General features: G+C 47.2%; 1 non-coding gene across 1 annotated transcript in view; it reads left to right on the top strand.

Annotated features, from left to right (window-relative positions):
• The window catches only part of LOC125772807 (large subunit ribosomal RNA), a 4,181-nt gene extending 4,133 nt beyond the window's left edge, over positions 1–48 (top strand). The window contains exon 1 of the ribosomal RNA XR_007419649.1: positions 1–48. This exon is cut by the window's left edge and continues 4,133 nt beyond it. This is a non-coding gene — a ribosomal RNA (large subunit ribosomal RNA).
• The last annotated feature ends 19,952 nt before the right edge of the window (positions 49–20,000 follow it).

Here is a 20,000-nt window from a genome sequence, read left to right as displayed (position 1 = left end):
GATGCGTTCGCATCGATCCTCTCAGGCGACCCATGCTTGGTGGTTAGTGCTTGCGCGTGCGCGCCCCGTGTGTGCTGGAATTGGCCAACCAGTGCACATTGGTGGTGCGTACCGTGACTTGCACCATGTGACGAGAGTGTTGAAGAACACTGTGTGGTGACTCTATGCCTATGTGATGGGGTGCTTGTAACACACGACCGAACCGACGGCTCGTTGGATGGTCACGACAGTGTGGTGCAGGTGCGCCCATGTGTAACGAATACATTGAGTGCCGTTGGAGGTTAGCGGTTGGTCGGTTGCATGCTACAACTTCGCGTTGTACATGGGCTGGCCGCTGCGCTTCCTTCGGGTTGCCACTTGATGTTGATAGGGTTGATGTATTGTGTTCGTTGACTTTTGGTTCATTCCAAAAGTCTTCGGACTTAGATAATTTTACAAGTGTCGGCGCTCTCGGACCGAAAATAAGAAGACAACTAAGAAGAAAAAGAGAAAGAAGCTAATAGTGGAAAGTATTCTTCTTCAAAGTAGGAACAAAAATTTTACAAGTGTTGAAAAATTTCCTAAGTCCAAAAAATTTTCTAAGTCCAGAAAATTTTCTAAGTCCCACAAAATGGAACATGATGAAGAAGATACAGAAGTTGAAAATTTTTCTAAGTCCAAAAAATTTTCTAAGTCCAGAAAATTTTCTAAGTCCAAAGTGTTGGAACAATTTCCAAAGGCCCATAGGTTGCACTGAATTTTCCTAAGTTGGCCACAAGTACCCATGAGGTATCGAGAAGGTTCACCCGAAGGACATAATATGTCCCAAAGTACCGATAGAGCACCCACAAAGAGCACCCAATTGGCCTAAGTTGGCCAAAAGTACCGATAGAGTACCCACAAGTAGCACTGAGTTGGCCTAAGTTGGCCAAAAGTACCGATAGAGTACCCACAAATAGCACCGAATGGGCCTAAGTTGGCCAAAAGTACCGATAGAGTACCCACAAGAAGCACTGAGTTGGCCTAAGTTGGCCAAAAGTACCGATAGAGTACCCACAAATAGCACCCAGTTGGCCTAAGTTGGCCAAAAGTACCGATAGAGCACCCACAAGAAGCACTGAGTTGGCCTAAGTTGGCCAAAAGTACCGATAGAGTACCCACAAATAGCACCCAGTTGGCCTAAGTTGGCCAAAAGTACCGATAGAGCACCCACAAGTAGCACCCAATTGGCCTATGTTGGCCAAAAGTACCGATAGAGTACCCACAAATAGCACCCAATTGGCCTAAGTTGGCCAAAAGTACCGATAGAGTACCCATAAGCAGCACCCAATTGGCCTAAGTTGGCCAAAAGTACCGATAGAGTACCCACAAATAGCACCGAGTGGGCCTAACATGGCCAAAAGTACCGACAAGAAGCACCATAGAGGCCCGAGTAGAGCGAAATGTGGGCCAAATTGAACATTTGAAAATTTTTACAAGTCCAGAAAATTTTCTAAGTCCAGAAAATTTTCTAAGTCCAAAGAGTTGGACAAATTTCCTTAGGCCCAAAGGTTGCACTGAATGTTCCTAAGTTGGCCATCAGTACCCATGAAGTATTGCGAAGGTTCACCCGAAAGACACAATATGCCCTAAAGTACCCACAGAGTACCCACAAGTTGCACCCAATTGGCCTAAGTTGGCCAAAAGTACCGACAAGTAGCACCAAAGAGGCCCGAGTAGAGCGAAATGTATGGCCAAAGTACCGAGTAGTTGCAACAAATGCCCAAATGGATACCAAAATGTGGTACCAAGCACCTAACTGTTGCAACAAATGCTAGCTTTCTGAGCAAAAGCTGTGGACCAATTTCGTAGAAGAACCGCCTAGGCGAAAAGGCAAAAATCGCCGAAGCTGGCCCGCTCGCAGAGCTCGCGGGCCAGGAGATACTCATAGGGCGATTTACTAGAGTGGGGAACTTGAGAATTTTTGTGTCCGAGACTTTGGGCAACTTCGCGGCCGCCCCCTTAAAGTAAAAGATTTTCTCTGGGTGCCTAAAATTCGCAATTCCCGCAAAGTCGGGAAGACGTTAAAGTTTTTGCCCAAAAAATGGCCATCGATTTAAGGTGATTTTCCAATAAGAAAATGCTTCCTATTTTGAATTTTTTCGAATATTTCCTAAACTAAGCGTCGGAGCACATGGCCGTGGAGGAACTTTTGGTAGCTTTTGGCAAGGGCTATCGGATGAAATAATAAGAAAGGCCATCAGAGCGATATTGGATTAATGCGGGCTCATAAACGCACCTGAGAAGTGAAAATTGGTACCTTGCACGCAGGATGCAAGAAATGCTTGAGTGTTAACCATCATCGGTACCAAGTACCTAGGTTATATCGAGTGCGTAGATGGAAGTCGGTACCAAAGGGAAACCTTCCTAGGCTAGGTGCACGCAAGTGAGTATGGATCGATCAGTAGAAAGATGGGAAGCCCAAGGAAACCTTCCTAGGCTAGGTGCACGCAAGTGAGTATGGATCGATCAGTAGAAAGATGGGAAGCCATAGGAAACCTTCCTAGGCTAGGTGCACGCAAGTGAGTATGGATCGATCAGTAGAAAGATGGGAAGCCCAAGGAAACCTTCCTAGGCTAGGTGCACGCAAGTGAGTATGGATCGATCAGTAGAAAGATGGGAAGCCATAGGAAACCTTCCTAGGCTAGGTGCACGCAAGTGAGTATGGATCGATCAGTAGAAAGATGGGAAGCCCAAGGAAACCTTCCTAGGCTAGGTGCACGCAAGTGAGTATGGATCGATCAGTAGAAAGATGGGAAGCCATAGGAAACCTTCCTAGGCTAGGTGCACGCAAGTGAGTATGGATCGATCAGTAGAAAGATGGGAAGCCCAAGGAAACCTTCCTAGGCTAGGTGCACGCAAGTGAGTATGGATCGATCAGTAGAAAGATGGGAAGCCATAGGAAACCTTCCTAGGCTAGGTGCACGCAAGTGAGTATGGATCGATCAGTAGAAAGTGGGAAGCCATAGGAAACCTTCCTAGGCTAGGTGCACGCAAGTGAGTATGGATCGATCAGTAGAAAGATGGGAAGCCATAGGAAACCTTCCTAGGCTAGGTGCACGCAAGTGAGTATGGATCGATCAGTAGAAAGATGGGAAGCCATAGGAAACCTTCCTAGGCTAGGTGCACGCAAGTGAGTATGGATCGATCAGTAGAAAGATGGGAAGCCATAGGAAACCTTCCTAGGCTAGGTGCACGCAAGTGAGTATGGATCGATCAGTAGAAAGATGGGAAGCCATAGGAAACCTTCCTAGGCTAGGTGCACGCAAGTGAGTATGGATCGATCAGTAGAAAGATGGGAAGCCCAAGGAAACCTTCCTAGGCTAGGTGCACGCAAGTGAGTATGGATCGATCAGTAGAAAGATGGGAAGCCCAAGGAAACCTTCCTAGGCTAGGTGCACGCAAGTGAGTATGGATCGATCAGTAGAAAGATGGGAAGCCATAGGAAACCTTCCTAGGCTAGGTGCACGCAAGTGAGTATGGATCGATCAGTAGAAAGATGGGAAGCCATAGGAAACCTTCCTAGGCTAGGTGCACGCAAGTGAGTATGGATCGATCAGTAGAAAGATGGGAAGCCCAAGGAAACCTTCCTAGGCTAGGTGCACGCAAGTGAGTATGGATCGATCAGTAGAAAGATGGGAAGCCCAAGGAAACCTTCCTAGGCTAGGTGCACGCAAGTGAGTATGGATCGATCAGTAGAAAGATGGGAAGCCATAGGAAACCTTCCTAGGCTAGGTGCACGCAAGTGAGTATGGATCGATCAGTAGAAAGATGGGAAGCCCAAGGAAACCTTCCTAGGCTAGGTGCACGCAAGTGAGTATGGATCGATCAGTAGAAAGATGGGAAGCCATAGGAAACCTTCCTAGGCTAGGTGCACGCAAGTGAGTATGGATCGATCAGTAGAAAGATGGGAAGCCATAGGAAACCTTCCTAGGCTAGGTGCACGCAAGTGAGTATGGATCGATCAGTAGAAAGATGGGAAGCCGAAGGGAAACCTTCCTAGGCTAGGTGCACGCAAGTGAGTATGGATCGATCAGTAGAAAGATGGGAAGCCATAGGAAACCTTCCTAGGCTAGGTGCACGCAAGTGAGTATGGATCGATCAGTAGAAAGATGGGAAGCCATAGGAAACCTTCCTAGGCTAGGTGCACGCAAGTGAGTATGGATCGATCAGTAGAAAGATGGGAAGCCATAGGAAACCTTCCTAGGCTAGGTGCACGCAAGTGAGTATGGATCGATCAGTAGAAAGATGGGAAGCCATAGGAAACCTTCCTAGGCTAGGTGCACGCAAGTGAGTATGGATCGATCAGTAGAAAGATGGGAAGCCATAGGAAACCTTCCTAGGCTAGGTGCACGCAAGTGAGTATGGATCGATCAGTAGAAAGATGGGAAGCCCAAGGAAACCTTCCTAGGCTAGGTGCACGCAAGTGAGTATGGATCGATCAGTAGAAAGATGGGAAGCCCAAGGAAACCTTCCTAGGCTAGGTGCACGCAAGTGAGTATGGATCGATCAGTAGAAAGATGGGAAGCCATAGGAAACCTTCCTAGGCTAGGTGCACGCAAGTGAGTATGGATCGATCAGTAGAAAGATGGGAAGCCCAAGGAAACCTTCCTAGGCTAGGTGCACGCAAGTGAGTATGGATCGATCAGTAGAAAGATGGGAAGCCATAGGAAACCTTCCTAGGCTAGGTGCACGCAAGTGAGTATGGATCGATCAGTAGAAAGATGGGAAGCCATAGGAAACCTTCCTAGGCTAGGTGCACGCAAGTGAGTATGGATCGATCAGTAGAAAGATGGGAAGCCGAAGGGAAACCTTCCTAGGCTAGGTGCACGCAAGTGAGTATGGATCGATCAGTAGAAAGATGGGAAGCCATAGGAAACCTTCCTAGGCTAGGTGCACGCAAGTGAGTATGGATCGATCAGTAGAAAGATGGGAAGCCGAAGGGAAACCTTCCTAGGCTAGGTGCACGCAAGTGAGTATGGATCGATCAGTAGAAAGATGGGAAGCCATAGGAAACCTTCCTAGGCTAGGTGCACGCAAGTGAGTATGGATCGATCAGTAGAAAGATGGGAAGCCATAGGAAACCTTCCTAGGCTAGGTGCACGCAAGTGAGTATGGATCGATCAGTAGAAAGATGGGAAGCCATAGGAAACCTTCCTAGGCTAGGTGCACGCAAGTGAGTATGGATCGATCAGTAGAAAGATGGGAAGCCATAGGAAACCTTCCTAGGCTAGGTGCACGCAAGTGAGTATGGATCGATCAGTAGAAAGATGGGAAGCCATAGGAAACCTTCCTAGGCTAGGTGCACGCAAGTGAGTATGGATCGATCAGTAGAAAGATGGGAAGCCCAAGGAAACCTTCCTAGGCTAGGTGCACGCAAGTGAGTATGGATCGATCAGTAGAAAGATGGGAAGCCCAAGGAAACCTTCCTAGGCTAGGTGCACGCAAGTGAGTATGGATCGATCAGTAGAAAGATGGGAAGCCATAGGAAACCTTCCTAGGCTAGGTGCACGCAAGTGAGTATGGATCGATCAGTAGAAAGATGGGAAGCCCAAGGAAACCTTCCTAGGCTAGGTGCACGCAAGTGAGTATGGATCGATCAGTAGAAAGATGGGAAGCCATAGGAAACCTTCCTAGGCTAGGTGCACGCAAGTGAGTATGGATCGATCAGTAGAAAGATGGGAAGCCATAGGAAACCTTCCTAGGCTAGGTGCACGCAAGTGAGTATGGATCGATCAGTAGAAAGATGGGAAGCCGAAGGGAAACCTTCCTAGGCTAGGTGCACGCAAGTGAGTATGGATCGATCAGTAGAAAGATGGGAAGCCATAGGAAACCTTCCTAGGCTAGGTGCACGCAAGTGAGTATGGATCGATCAGTAGAAAGATGGGAAGCCATAGGAAACCTTCCTAGGCTAGGTGCACGCAAGTGAGTATGGATCGATCAGTAGAAAGATGGGAAGCCATAGGAAACCTTCCTAGGCTAGGTGCACGCAAGTGAGTATGGATCGATCAGTAGAAAGATGGGAAGCCATAGGAAACCTTCCTAGGCTAGGTGCACGCAAGTGAGTATGGATCGATCAGTAGAAAGTGGGAAGCCCAGTACCAAATGCCCTAGTGAAGACCGTAAACGAATATCATGAACCGAGAAGGAGCACCAAATGCCCTAGTGAAGACCGTAAACGAATATCATGAACCGAGAAGGAGCACCAAATGCCCTAGTGAAGACCGTAAACGAATATCATGAACCGATAAGGAGCACCAAATGCCCTAGTGAAGACCGTAAACGAATATCATGAACCGATAAGGAGCACCAAATGCCCTAGTGAAGACCGTAAACGAATATCATGAACCGATAAGGAGCACCAAATGCCCTAGTGAAGACCGTAAACGAATATCATGAACCGATAAGGAGCACCAAATGCCCTAGTGAAGACCGTAAACGAATATCATGAACCGAGAAGGAGCACCAAATGCCCTAGTGAAGACCGTAAACGAATATCATGAACCGATAAGGAGCACCAAATGCCCTAGTGAAGACCGTAAACGAATATCATGAACCGATAAGGAGCACCAAATGCCCTAGTGAAGACCGTAAACGAATATCATGAACCGAGAAGTAGCAACGAATGCCTGAAAAAGTACCAAGTCCACGGTATAGAGTAACGAGAGTTAACCGCCGTGATGTATGCAATGTGGGCAGCCATTGCATGGGTTCTGGACTTGGTTCGCGAATAACTTTTTTGCTAGACATCGGACAAAGTTGACGTGGAAGAACGAAATGTAGCATTTGGTGCCACCTATCCAAAACTTTTTCAAGATTGAAGATCCGATCGATACAGCCTGAGTTATAGGCAAAAGTTGGTGCAAAATTGAGCATTTTTAATGGTGAAAAATCGGTACTCCTCGAATAGCTCCTGTTGGAAGCATCGGACCACATGGTCGTGGAGGAACATATTGTAGCGCGCGGTGTCAAGTATCGACACCCAAAACCGCATGTCCGATGGACGGAAAATGACCAAGTTATAGTGAAAACTTGGTTGCACCAAATTCCCGAAGAAGTGCAACGAGAAGGTGAATGCGATGGTTGTTCGTCGAATAGCTCCGGCCAGAGACATGTTAGCGATTAGTGGTGCATGGAAGAAATCTAGCCACAAGTGCCATCTACCCATGGCCAGAAGAAAGTGTGGCCATATCTTGGATACCGGCGGAGCTATGGGGCAAATATGGGCCAAAAATGGTGCAAGTTGGACCAAAAATCCGACCAAGTGCGCGAGGCGCTTTCGTGAATAGCTCCGGCCACAGACATGGTAGCGATTAGTGGTGCATGGAAGAAATCTAGCCACAAGTGCCATCTACCCATGGCCAGAAGAAAGTGTGGCCATATCTTGGATACCGGCGGAGCTATGGGGCAAATATGGGCCAAAAATGGTGCAAGTTGGACCAAAAATCCGAAAAAGTACCTAGGTAAATGCGATGGTTGTTCGTCGAATAGCTCCGGCCACAGACATGGTAGCGATTAGTGGTGCATGGAAGAAATCTAGCCACAAGTGCCATCTACCCATGGCCAGAAGAAAGTGTGGCCATATCTTGGATACCGGCGGAGCTATGGGGCAAATATGGGCCAAAAATGGTGCAAGTTGGACCAAAAATCCGACCAAGTGCGCGAGGCGCTTTCGTGAATAGCTCCGGCCACAGACATGGTAGCGATTAGTGGTGCATGGAAGAAATCTAGCCACAAGTGCCATCTACCCATGGCCAGAAGAAAGTGTGGCGCTATCTTGGATACCGGCGGAGCTATGGGGCAAATATGGGCCAAAAATGGTGCAAGTTGGACCAAAAATCCGAAAAAGTACCTAGGTAAATGCGATGGTTGTTCGTCGAATAGCTCCGGCCACAGACATGGTAGCGATTAGTGGTGCATGGAAGAAATCTAGCCACAAGTGCCATCTACCCATGGCCAGAAGAAAGTGTGGCCATATCTTGGATACCGGCGGAGCTATGGGGCAAATATGGGCCAAAAATGGTGCAAGTTGGACCAAAAATCCGACCAAGTGCGCGAGGCGCTTTCGTGAATAGCTCCGGCCACAGACATGGTAGCGATTAGTGGTGCATGGAAGAAATCTAGCCACAAGTGCCATCTACCCATGGCCAGAAGAAAGTGTGGCCATATCTTGGATACCGGCGGAGCTATGGGGCAAATATGGGCCAAAAATGGTGCAAGTTGGACCAAAAATCCGAAAAAGTACCTAGGTAAATGCGATGGTTGTTCGTCGAATAGCTCCGGCCACAGACATGGTAGCGATTAGTGGTGCATGGAAGAAATCTAGCCACAAGTGCCATCTACCCATGGCCAGAAGAAAGTGTGGCCATATCTTGGATACCGGCGGAGCTATGGGGCAAATATGGGCCAAAAATGGTGCAAGTTGGACCAAAAATCCGAAAAAGTACCTAGGTAAATGCGATGGTTGTTCGTCGAATAGCTCCGGCCACAGACATGGTAGCGATTAGTGGTGCATGGAAGAAATCTAGCCACAAGTGCCATCTACCCATGGCCAGAAGAAAGTGTGGCCATATCTTGGATACCGGCGGAGCTATGGGGCAAATATGGGCCAAAAATGGTGCAAGTTGGACCAAAAATCCGAAAAAGTACCTAGGTAAATGCGATGGTTGTTCGTCGAATAGCTCCGGCCACAGACATGGTAGCGATTAGTGGTGCATGGAAGAAATCTAGCCACAAGTGCCATCTACCCATGGCCAGAAGAAAGTGTGGCCATATCTTGGATACCGGCGGAGCTATGGGGCAAATATGGGCCAAAAATGGTGCAAGTTGGACCAAAAATCCGACCAAGTGCGCGAGGCGCTTTCGTGAATAGCTCCGGCCACAGACATGGTAGCGATTAGTGGTGCATGGAAGAAATCTAGCCACAAGTGCCATCTACCCATGGCCAGAAGAAAGTGTGGCCATATCTTGGATACCGGCGGAGCTATGGGGCAAATATGGGCCAAAAATGGTGCAAGTTGGACCAAAAATCCGAAAAAGTACCTAGGTAAATGCGATGGTTGTTCGTCGAATAGCTCCGGCCACAGACATGGTAGCGATTAGTGGTGCATGGAAGAAATCTAGCCACAAGTGCCATCTACCCATGGCCAGAAGAAAGTGTGGCCATATCTTGGATACCGGCGGAGCTATGGGGCAAATATGGGCCAAAAATGGTGCAAGTTGGACCAAAAATCCGACCAAGTGCGCGAGGCGCTTTCGTGAATAGCTCCGGCCACAGACATGGTAGCGATTAGTGGTGCATGGAAGAAATCTAGCCACAAGTGCCATCTACCCATGGCCAGAAGAAAGTGTGGCCATATCTTGGATACCGGCGGAGCTATGGGGCAAATATGGGCCAAAAATGGTGCAAGTTGGACCAAAAATCCGAAAAAGTACCTAGGTAAATGCGATGGTTGTTCGTCGAATAGCTCCGGCCACAGACATGGTAGCGATTAGTGGTGCATGGAAGAAATCTAGCCACAAGTGCCATCTACCCATGGCCAGAAGAAAGTGTGGCCATATCTTGGATACCGGCGGAGCTATGGGGCAAATATGGGCCAAAAATGGTGCAAGTTGGACCAAAAATCCGAAAAAGTACCTAGGTAAATGCGATGGTTGTTCGTCGAATAGCTCCGGCCACAGACATGGTAGCGATTAGTGGTGCATGGAAGAAATCTAGCCACAAGTGCCATCTACCCATGGCCAGAAGAAAGTGTGGCCATATCTTGGATACCGGCGGAGCTATGGGGCAAATATGGGCCAAAAATGGGTAAAATTGTACGGTCCAAAGCCAAGGGTAAATTTTTTTATTCCTCTAATAACTTCTAGCACAGACATTGAATCGGTTGGTGATGTATGGATGAAATGTAGCAAACAGTTGGAGCTACCCATAAAATCTTAAAGATTGACGATCCAATGTATAGAACCGGAGTAATGTGCGATACTTGGTGAAAAATCGAGTGAAAAATTAGCTATAAACTGTTTTTGGCCCATAACTCGAATACTAGACATCGGAAGGGGGGGTCGTAGAACGATTTTTTGTTGCCCTATCGATTCCCTATCGAACGAGCAAAAGTTGTTTTTTTGACCAAAAAGGACCCCTACTCTAGTAAAATTGGCCTGATTTTACTAGTCCCCGGTACCCGTACAGGCAAAATGAGCAAAATGCTCAAGTATGAATGGTTTTTGGCCCATAACTCGAATACTAGACGTCGCAGGGGGGTGTCATGGAACAATTTTTGGTAGCCCTTGAAATTATCTATCGAATGACATATACTTGATTTTTGGCCAAAAAGTTCCCTAGACTAGTAAAAATCGCATCATTTTACTAGAGTCGGGTACCCTGGACGAAAAACCGCTATAATTGCGGTTTTTGGCTAATAACTCGAATACTAGACGTCGCAGGGGGGTGTCGTGGAACAATTTTTGGTTGCCCTTGAAATTATCTATCGAATGACATATACTTGATTTTTGGCCAAAAAGTTCCCTAGACTAGTAAAAATCGCATCATTTTACTAGAGTCGGGTACCCTGGACGAAAAACCGCTATAATTGCGGTTTTTGGCTAATAACTCGAATACTAGACGTCGCAGGGGGGTGTCGTGGAACAATTTTTGGTAGCCCTTGAAATTATCTATCGAATGACATATACTTGATTTTTGGCCAAAAAGTTCCCTAGACTAGTAAAAATCGCATCATTTTACTAGAGTCGGGTACCCTGGACGAAAAACCGCTTAAGTTGCGGTTTTTGGCTAATAACTCGAATACTAGACGTCGCAGGGGGGTGTCGTGGAACAATTTTTGGTAGCCCTTGAAATTATCTATCGAATGACATATACTTGATTTTTTGACCAAAAAGTTCCTAGACTAGTAAAAATCGCATCATTTTACTAGAGTCGGGTACCCTGTACGAAAAACCGCTATAGTTGCGGTTTTTGGCCAATAACTCGAATACTAGACGTCGGAGGGGGGTGCCGTAGAACAATTTTTTGTAGCCCTTGAAATTACCTTTCGAATGATATATAGTGGTTTTTTGGTCAAAAAGTGACCCCGAGACTAGTAACCCTCCATACACAAAACCGCCTAAAAAGTTTTGGTTTTGCAAAATTTTGAAAAGTGCGTCAAAAAAATTTTTTCAAAAAGTACCAAATCGTGATCAGAACTCACTATAGACCATAAAAAGTGAAATCCGATGGTCATTTGCAACACTTGGTCAATCGAGAAAAATTTCACTTTTTTACTAGAGTCGGGTACCCTGAACGAAAAATCGCTCAAGTAATGGTTTTTGGCCAATAACTCGAATACTAGACGTCGGAAGGGGGTGTCGTAGAACAATTTTTTGTAGCCCTTGAAATTACCTTTCGAATGATATATAGTGGTTTTTTGGTCAAACAGTGACCCCGAGACTAGTAACCCTCCATACACAAAACCGCCTACAAAAACTTTGTTTTGAAAAATTTTGAAAAGTTCAAAAAAATTTTTTTTTCAAAAACTACTAAAACGTGATAAGAACTTACTATAGACCATAAAAAGTGATATCCGATGATAATTTGCAAAAGTTGGTAACTAGTAAAAAATTTCACTTTTTTACTAGAGTCGGTGCAACGAGAAAAAAAAAGTCCGTGATGGAGAAAAATGGCACGTTTTCCACGCCTGTACGCTTTCGTTTACTATATAGGGGGTAGGTGAGCCAGAAGCATGATTTTGACTGAGTATGTATCTTTATGAATTGGACCCTTCTAAATCGATTGAGACTACCCCCAGGACGATCGGACGACTGCTTCTGGCTCAAAATGTGGTTTTTAGATTTTGATCGTCAATTATGCGAGAAAAAATCGATTAGAAGTAAAGATACGAAATGCTTGGTCTAAGTTGGGAAACGACTTCGGATATTTGTTGGACGTTGTCGTAGAAGGTCCGAGGACCAAGGAAAAGTGATTTCCAAGTGGATTTATGCACTATTAGTCGATGGTAAGATGTGAAATTAGTAGAACTTACCATACAGTTTGCGAAGTTGAAGCAATCGGTTGGTGAATATGGTACTGTCTGTCCAATTTGGTGGTTCGGAATGAGTGAAACGATGTTGATGATGGATAGACGTTCCGATTGCCCCCGATCGGGGAACATATAGTGGTCTTTAAGGTCCAAGTACCTATGTTTTGGTAAGCAGAACTGAGAGTTAAAGGATGAAAGTCGGCCATTCCTAATATCATCCTATCGGTGGTTCGCGAGTTGTTTGAGGACCGGAGCAGCTCGCGATGAAACGGTCCTAGGGTATTGGTTATCCATCCAAGGAAGAGTAAGTGCGATCCTAGATGTGTGTCGTTGGCCGTTCTACCGGTATCGCCTATCGATGAGATATCGACGGGCATGCCTTACTCGAAAGTTGAATTCTAGGATCGATGGTCAAACAGACCTATGAGCGATAAACCAAACTGAACACGTATTGATGTCGGCTTTTCCTATCATTTGATGCCGCAGGTTGTTTAGGGACCGGAGCAACTTGCGGCCGAGACGGTCCCCGGGGGTTTCTTTCTCCAAGGAGTGGAAACTATTAAGCAAGAGTTGTAGCAAGATACGATCCTCTGATGTGTCGTTGGCCGTTCATGCGGTATCGCCTGTCGATGAGATATCGATGGGCATGCCTTACTCTACCGACCTTCTAATTGAGAGTATTAATCAGGGATCGATGGTCAAACAAGACCAATGAGCGATAAACCAAACTGAACACGTATTGATGTCGGCTTTTCCTATCATTTGATGCCGCAGGTTGTTTAGGGACCGGAGCAGCTTGCGGCCGAGACGGTCCCCGGGGGTTTCTTTCTCCAAGGAGAAGAAACGATTAAGCAAAAGTTGTAGCAAGATACGATCCTCTGATGTGTCGTTGGCCGTTCAAGCGGTATCGCCTGTCGATGAGATATCGATGGGCATGCCTTACTCTCCCGACTGGATTACTGAGAGTTTAATCAGGGATCGATGGTCAAACAGACCAATGAGCGATAAACCAAACTGAACACGTATTGATGTCGGCATTTCCTATCATTTGTCGCAGGTTGTTTAGGGACCGGAGCAGCTTGCGACCGAGACGGTCCCCGGGGGTTTCTTTCTCCAAGGAGTGGAAACGATTAAGCAAAAGTCGTAGCAATAATCGATCACCTGATGTGTCGTTGGCCGTTCTTGCGGTATCGCCTGTCGATGAGATATCGATGGGCATGCCTTACTCTCCTGACTGTTTAATTGAGAGTTATAATCAGGGATCGATGGTCAAAAAGACCTATGAGCGATAAACCAAACTGAACACGTATTGATGTCGGCATTTCCTATCATTTGTCGCAGGTTGTTTGGGGACCGGAGCAGCTTGCGACCGAGACGGTCCCTTCCCGAAAGATGGTGAACCGAGTCGTCTGGCGTAAAAACCGGACGACTCGAAAGGGCTTGACCCTTTCAAGTGAGCGATAATCACATTCTACGCTCAGTTCGACAGCTACAAGGCAATCACTCGCTATGTTCAGAGCTAATACATGCAACATGCCGGCATTGTTTCCACCGACGCATGGATTCAAGACTGGTGCACTTATTAGTTAAACCGTTCGCCTCCGGGTGACTCGAGTTCAAGTCTGGATGAGGATTGTTCTTGCTGGTAATAGCTTGAGCCCCTGAATAAGGGGTCGAAGCGTACATTTTGAGAGTTAATGTACAACATATTACCAAATCGGCACCATGGGTTCGGGTGCAAGTGATGTAACCGTGAAAGATGTTGAGCAGCCCAACATCGGTTTACACACGCATAATAGGAAGGCAGCGCTGTCGACTGGTCAGTCGTGTAAGAAGTGTGCATTATCGATCACAAATATATTGGTGATCTGTAGGTTGCGCATACACCATGCCCGGTGTAAAGTGCCGTGGTCCCCCCCGGGGGGCTGCATCAAACCGTTCGCCACGCGAACTACCCAATGGAACGAACTCGATGCATTTAATAAGAAGAAGAGATGATAATGAAACACGGTCGATTTAAGAGTTGAAAACGTTGAAATGCCTATAAGCAAGTCTTAAGTTGGTGGTTTCGTTGTGCCCCAACAAATTGGTGCCTTACCCTACACCAAAGAGCCATTCAACATGGTTCAAGTGAGCGATAATCACATTCTACGCTCAGTTCGACAGCTACAAGGCAATCACTCGCTATGTTCAGAGCTAATACATGCAACATGCCGGCATTGTTTCCACCGACGCATGGATTCAAGACTGGTGCACTTATTAGTTAAACCGTTCGCCTCCGGGTGTTTCGAGTTCAAGTCTGGATGAGGATTGTTCTTGCTGGTAATAGCTTGAGCCCCTGAATAAGGGGTCGAAGCGTACATCTTGAGACCATGTACAACATATTACCAAATCGGCACCATGGGTTCGGGTGCAAGTGATGTAACCGTGAAAGATGTTGAGCAGCCCAACATCGGTTTACACACGCATAATAGGAAGGCAGCGCTGTCGACTGGTCAGTCGTGTAAGAAGTGTGCATTATCGATCTCCAATATATGAGCTCAGTATGACAGCCCAATTGGTAATCCTCGGGACCTCCAGAAAGGAAGCTGGATGAGGATTACCAAATCGAAAGTTGATAAGTGTAGTGGTACCACTTAGTCAACTTGTATCCCGAAAGATGGTGAACCGAGTCGTCTGGCGTAAAAACCGGACGACTCGAAAGGGCTTGACCCTTTCAAGTGAGCGATAATCACATTCTACGCTCAGTTCGACAGCTACAAGGCAATCACTCGCTATGTTCAGAGCTAATACATGCAACATGCCGGCATTGTTTCCACCGACGCATGGATTCAAGACTGGTGCACTTATTAGTTAAACCGTTCGCCTCCGGGTGTTTCGAGTTCAAGTCTGGATGAGGATTGATCTTGCTGGTAATAGCTTGAGCCCCTGAATAAGGGGTCGAAGCGTACATCTTGAGACCATGTACAACATATTACCAAATCGGCACCATGGGTTCGGGTGCAAGTGATGTAACCGTGAAAGATGTTGAGCAGCCCAACATCGGTTTACACACGCATAATAGGAAGGCAGCGCTGTCGACTGGTCAGTCGTGTAAGAAGTGTGCATTATCGATCACAAATATATTGGTGATCTGTAGGTTGCGCATACACCATGCCCGGTGTAAAGTGCCGTGGTCCCCCCCGGGGGGCTGCATCAAACCGTTCGCCACGCGAACTACCCAATGGAACGAACTCTATGCATTTAATAAGAAGAAGAGATGATAATGAAACACGGTCGATTTAAGAGTTGAAAACGTTGAAATACCTATAAGCAAGTCTTAAGTTGGTGGTGACCGTTACGCCCCAACAAATTGGTGCCTTACCCTACACCAAAGAGCCATTCAACATGGTTCAAGTGAGCGATAATCACGCTCTACGCTCAGTATGACAGCTGCAAGGCAATCACTCGCTAAGTTCAGAGCTAATACATGCAACACGCCGGCATTGTTTCCACCGACGCATGGATTCAAGACTGGTGCACTTATTAGTTAAACCGTTCGCCTGCGGGTGTTTCGAGTTCAAGTCTGGATGAGGATTGTTCTTGCTGGTAATAGCTTGAGCCCCTGAATAAGGGGCCGAAGCGTACATCTTGAGAGTAAATGTACAACATATTACCAAATCGGCACCGTGGGTTCTGGTGCAAGTGATGTAACCATGAAAGATGTTGAGCAGCCCAACATCGGTTTACACACGCATAAGGGGTTTATTGTTATCTGTAGGTTGCGCATACACCATACCCGGTGTAAAGTGCCGTGGTCCCCCAGGGGGCTGCATCAAAACGTTCGCCATGCGAACTACCCAATGGAACGAACTCGATGTATTGAAAGAGATGAACAATTAATAGCGAGAATAGGGGCCCGGAAGCAATTCCGCGGCCCTACGGTCGATTCAAGAGTTGAAACGTTGTACAATCGTGGATAGCACCTAGTGCTAATATGGTGAGAGATAATGTGTGAGGAAATTTAGTTTCCTAAAGTTTAGTTAGTGGTTTCCGTTGTGCCCTAACAAACTTAAAGTTGGTGGTGACCGTTACACCCCAACAAATTGGTGCCTTACCCAACACCAAAGAGCCATTCCATATGGTTCTAGAGAGAGAGAGTTGTGTGGAAATTTATTTCCCACTAAGCGAGTGTGTGTCTGTAGTGGAACGAATTCTGGTTGATCCTACCAGTAATATACGCTTGTCTCAAAGGTTAAGCCATGCATGTCTAAGTACAAACATAAATGAATGTGAAACCGCATAAGGCTCAGTATAACAGCTATAATTCACAAGATCATCCTACCACTAGTTACTTGGATAACTGTGGAAAATCCAGAGCTAATACATGCAACATGCCGGGACTGTTGCCCTCGCGGGTAGCTGAACTGGTGCACTTATTAGTTAAACCAATCGCCTCCGGGCGGCTTGAGTTGAAGTCTGGATAAGGACGCAGATCGTATGGTCGCTTGTCGACTGACGACAGATCTTTCAAATGTCTGCCCTATCAACTATTGATGGTAGTGTAGAGGACTACCATGGTTGCGACGGGTAACGGGGAATCAGGGTTCGATTCCGGAGAGGGAGCCTGAGAAATGGCTACCACATCCAAGGAAGGCAGCAGGCGCGTAAATTACCCAATCCCAGTACGGGGAGGTAGTGACGAGAAATAACAATATGGACCTCTCTAACGATGGTCCATAATTGGAATGAGTTGAGTATAAATCCTTCAACAAGGATCAAGTGGAGGGCAAGTCTGGTGCCAGCAGCCGCGGTAATTCCAGCTCCACTAGCGTATATTAAAGTTGTTGCGGTTAAAACGTTCGAAGTTGATTGCCCGTCCAGACACGTGACCGCCACGGGCGCCCGGTTACACGCCGGGGCCGTTCGTGCGCGCGCTCACGGCTGCGACTCACAATGGTGTACTTGGGCGTTACTCTGTGAACGAGTACCGTGCTACCGGTTAACTCCGGCACGGGCTCCTCATGGTGCTCAAGATACTCACATTTACCTTGAACAAATTAGAGTGCTCAAAGCAGGCTAAGACAAAGCGTCCGGCCCCCCCGTGGGGTTGGCGTTGGCCGAGAATAATCTTGCATGGAATAATGGAATATGACCTCGGTTTATACGATTTCGTTGGTTTGTCAGAAACCTAGAGGTAATGATTAACAGAAGTAGTTGGGGGCATTGGTATTACGGCGCGAGAGGTGAAATTCGTAGACCGTCGTAGGACCAACTGAAGCGAAAGCGTTTGCCATGGATGCTTTCTTTAATCAAGAACGAAAGTTAGAGGATCGAAGGCGATTAGATACCGCCCTAGTTCTAACCGTAAACGATGCCAATTAGCAATTGGGAGACGCTACCCCTATTCGGTGCTCTCAGTCGCTTCCGGGAAACCAAAATCGGGTTCCGGGGGAAGTATGGTTGCAAAGTTGAAACTTAAAGGAATTGACGGAAGGGCACCACAAGAAGTGGAGCTTGCGGCTTAATTTGACTCAACACGGGAAAATTTACCAGGTCCAAACTTATCGAGGTAAGACAGATTGATAGCTCTTTCTCAAATTTAAGGGTAGTGGTGCATGGCCGTTCTTAGTTCGTGGAATGATTTGTCTGGTTAATTCCGATAACGAACGTGACTCAAACATGCTAACTAGAACGCTGTCAGCAGTGCGCCTCCGGGCGCACCTGACGTTACAGCCGGGCGGCGCCTTCACGGGCGGTCGTCGGCTACGTTTGCCCTGCTTAGCGGGACAACTTGTGTTTAGCAAGCTGAGAATGAGCGATAACAGGTCCGTGATGCCCTTAGATGTTCTGGGCTGCACGCGTGCTACAATGTGGGTCGCAGCGTGTTCTCGCCAATAGGCGCCCCCATTCCGAGAGGAACGGGAAATCACTAAAATGCCCATCTAGTCGGGATTGGGGACTGCAACGGTCCCCATGAACCTGGAATTTCTAGTAAGCACTAGTCATTAGCTAGTGCTGATTACGTCCCTGCCCTTTGTACACACCGCCCGTCGCTACTACCGATGGATTATTTAGTGAGGTTTCTGGAGGCTTACCTTCCGCGGTTCCTTCGTGAGCTGCAGCTGGCATGGCTGAAGTTGACCGAACTTGATGATTTAGAGGAAGTAAAAGTCGTAACAAGGTTTCCGTAGGTGAACCTGCGGAAGGATCATTACTGATGATCGTCCGCGAGTGACCAACCATGGGCTGCCTTCGGTGTAGCTCGGTCGCTCGCTTGCTATGTGTCAGAATTTGTTGAAAGCCAACTCGTTCGTTGTACACTTTGATGGGTGACCATCACTGTGTCTCCGTGCCGAGCTAGATCTCCCCTAGCCGTAAGGCACTTGAACGCCCCTTCGACGACGAGTTGCATGTGTGTGGTATGTGTCAGAATCTGGTGAAGCTTTCTGCATGTGATGTGCCTTGTGTGGATCCGTGGCCATTGCATTGTGTCTGGTGCTTAGATACCCAGACACTTAGAACGCTTGCGCGGAAAGCAAACTCGATCGTTGTACACTTTGATGGGTGACCATCACTGTGTCTCCGTGCCGTGCTAGATCCCCCCTAGCCGTAAGGCACTTTGAACGCCCCTTCGACGACGAGTTACAAGAGTGTGGTATGTGTCAGAATCTGGTGAAGCTTTCTGCATGTGATGTGCCTTGTGTGGATCCGTGGCCATTGCATTGTGTCTGGTGTGTAGGTACCCAGACACTTAAGCAAACTCGATCGTTGTACACTGTGATGGGCGAGCATCACTGTGTCTCCGTGCCGTGTAAGAGCTCCCCTGGCCATCAGGCACTTGAAAGGTCCTTCGACGACGAGTTACAATAGTGGTGTGTTAGATACGTCAGGTGATGGTATCTACTGTTGTGCAATACGTATCCGGCCACGGCACGGAACGAACGGGAACTGTGGTGCAGACATACAAAGAGTTAAGCCTATTAGTCATTAACTCTAAGGACGGGGCCATGGGGCGGTACGCAAAGGATACGGATGAGCGAGTATGCAGGCCCAATACTCAATAGCTCGATCCGATCCAAGCACATGAGTTGACTGCGGCGCCAGGTTAACCAATGTGCTAGATTCTATTTGGCCAGTAGAATCTTGTGTCTTATGCGATTTGATACCAAGACACCAGAACGAAAGTTAGTTGAAGAGTTATTAAACTCTTATGAAGTATGGTTGTGCAATCACAACTTATGACTTTAACCTATAAAGTGGATATGGACTTGCAATTATAACATGGAATCTCTACACACCCCATGAGCTCGATCCAATCCACGCACACGAGTTGCCTGAGTAGCGACAGGTATACCGATGTGCAATACGTATCCGGCCACGGCACGGAACGAACGGGAACTGTGGTGCAGACATACAAAGAGTTAAGCCTACTAGTCATTAACTCTAAGGACGGGGCCATGGGGCGGTACGCAAAGGATACGGATGAGCGAGTATGCAGGCCCAATACTCAATAGCTCGATCCGATCCAAGCACATGAGTTGACTGCGGCGCCAGGTTAACCAATGTGCTAGATTCTATTTGGCCAGTAGAATCTTGTGTCTTACGCGATTTGATACCAAGACACCAGAACGAAAGTTAGTTGAAGAGTGATTAAACTCTTATGAAGAATGGTTGTGCAATCACAACTTATGACTTTAACCTATAAAGTGGATATGGACTATCAATTATAACATGGGGCACACACCATGTTCTCGATCCAATCCACGCACACGAGTTGCCTGAGTAGCGACAGGTATACCGATGTGCAATACGTATCCGGCCATAGGCACGGAACGAACAGGAACTGTGGTGCAGACATACAAGGGCCATGGGGCGGTACGCAAAGGATACGGATGAGCGAGTATGCAGGCCCAATACTCAATAGCTCGATCCGATCCAAGCACATGAGTTGACTGCGGCGCCAGGTTA

Source organism: Anopheles funestus (genome assembly GCF_943734845.2).
Source record: "Anopheles funestus chromosome X unlocalized genomic scaffold, idAnoFuneDA-416_04 X_unloc_116, whole genome shotgun sequence".
Taxonomy (NCBI): domain Eukaryota; kingdom Metazoa; phylum Arthropoda; class Insecta; order Diptera; family Culicidae; genus Anopheles; species Anopheles funestus.
This window is presented reverse-complemented; position numbering and strand designations above follow the sequence as displayed.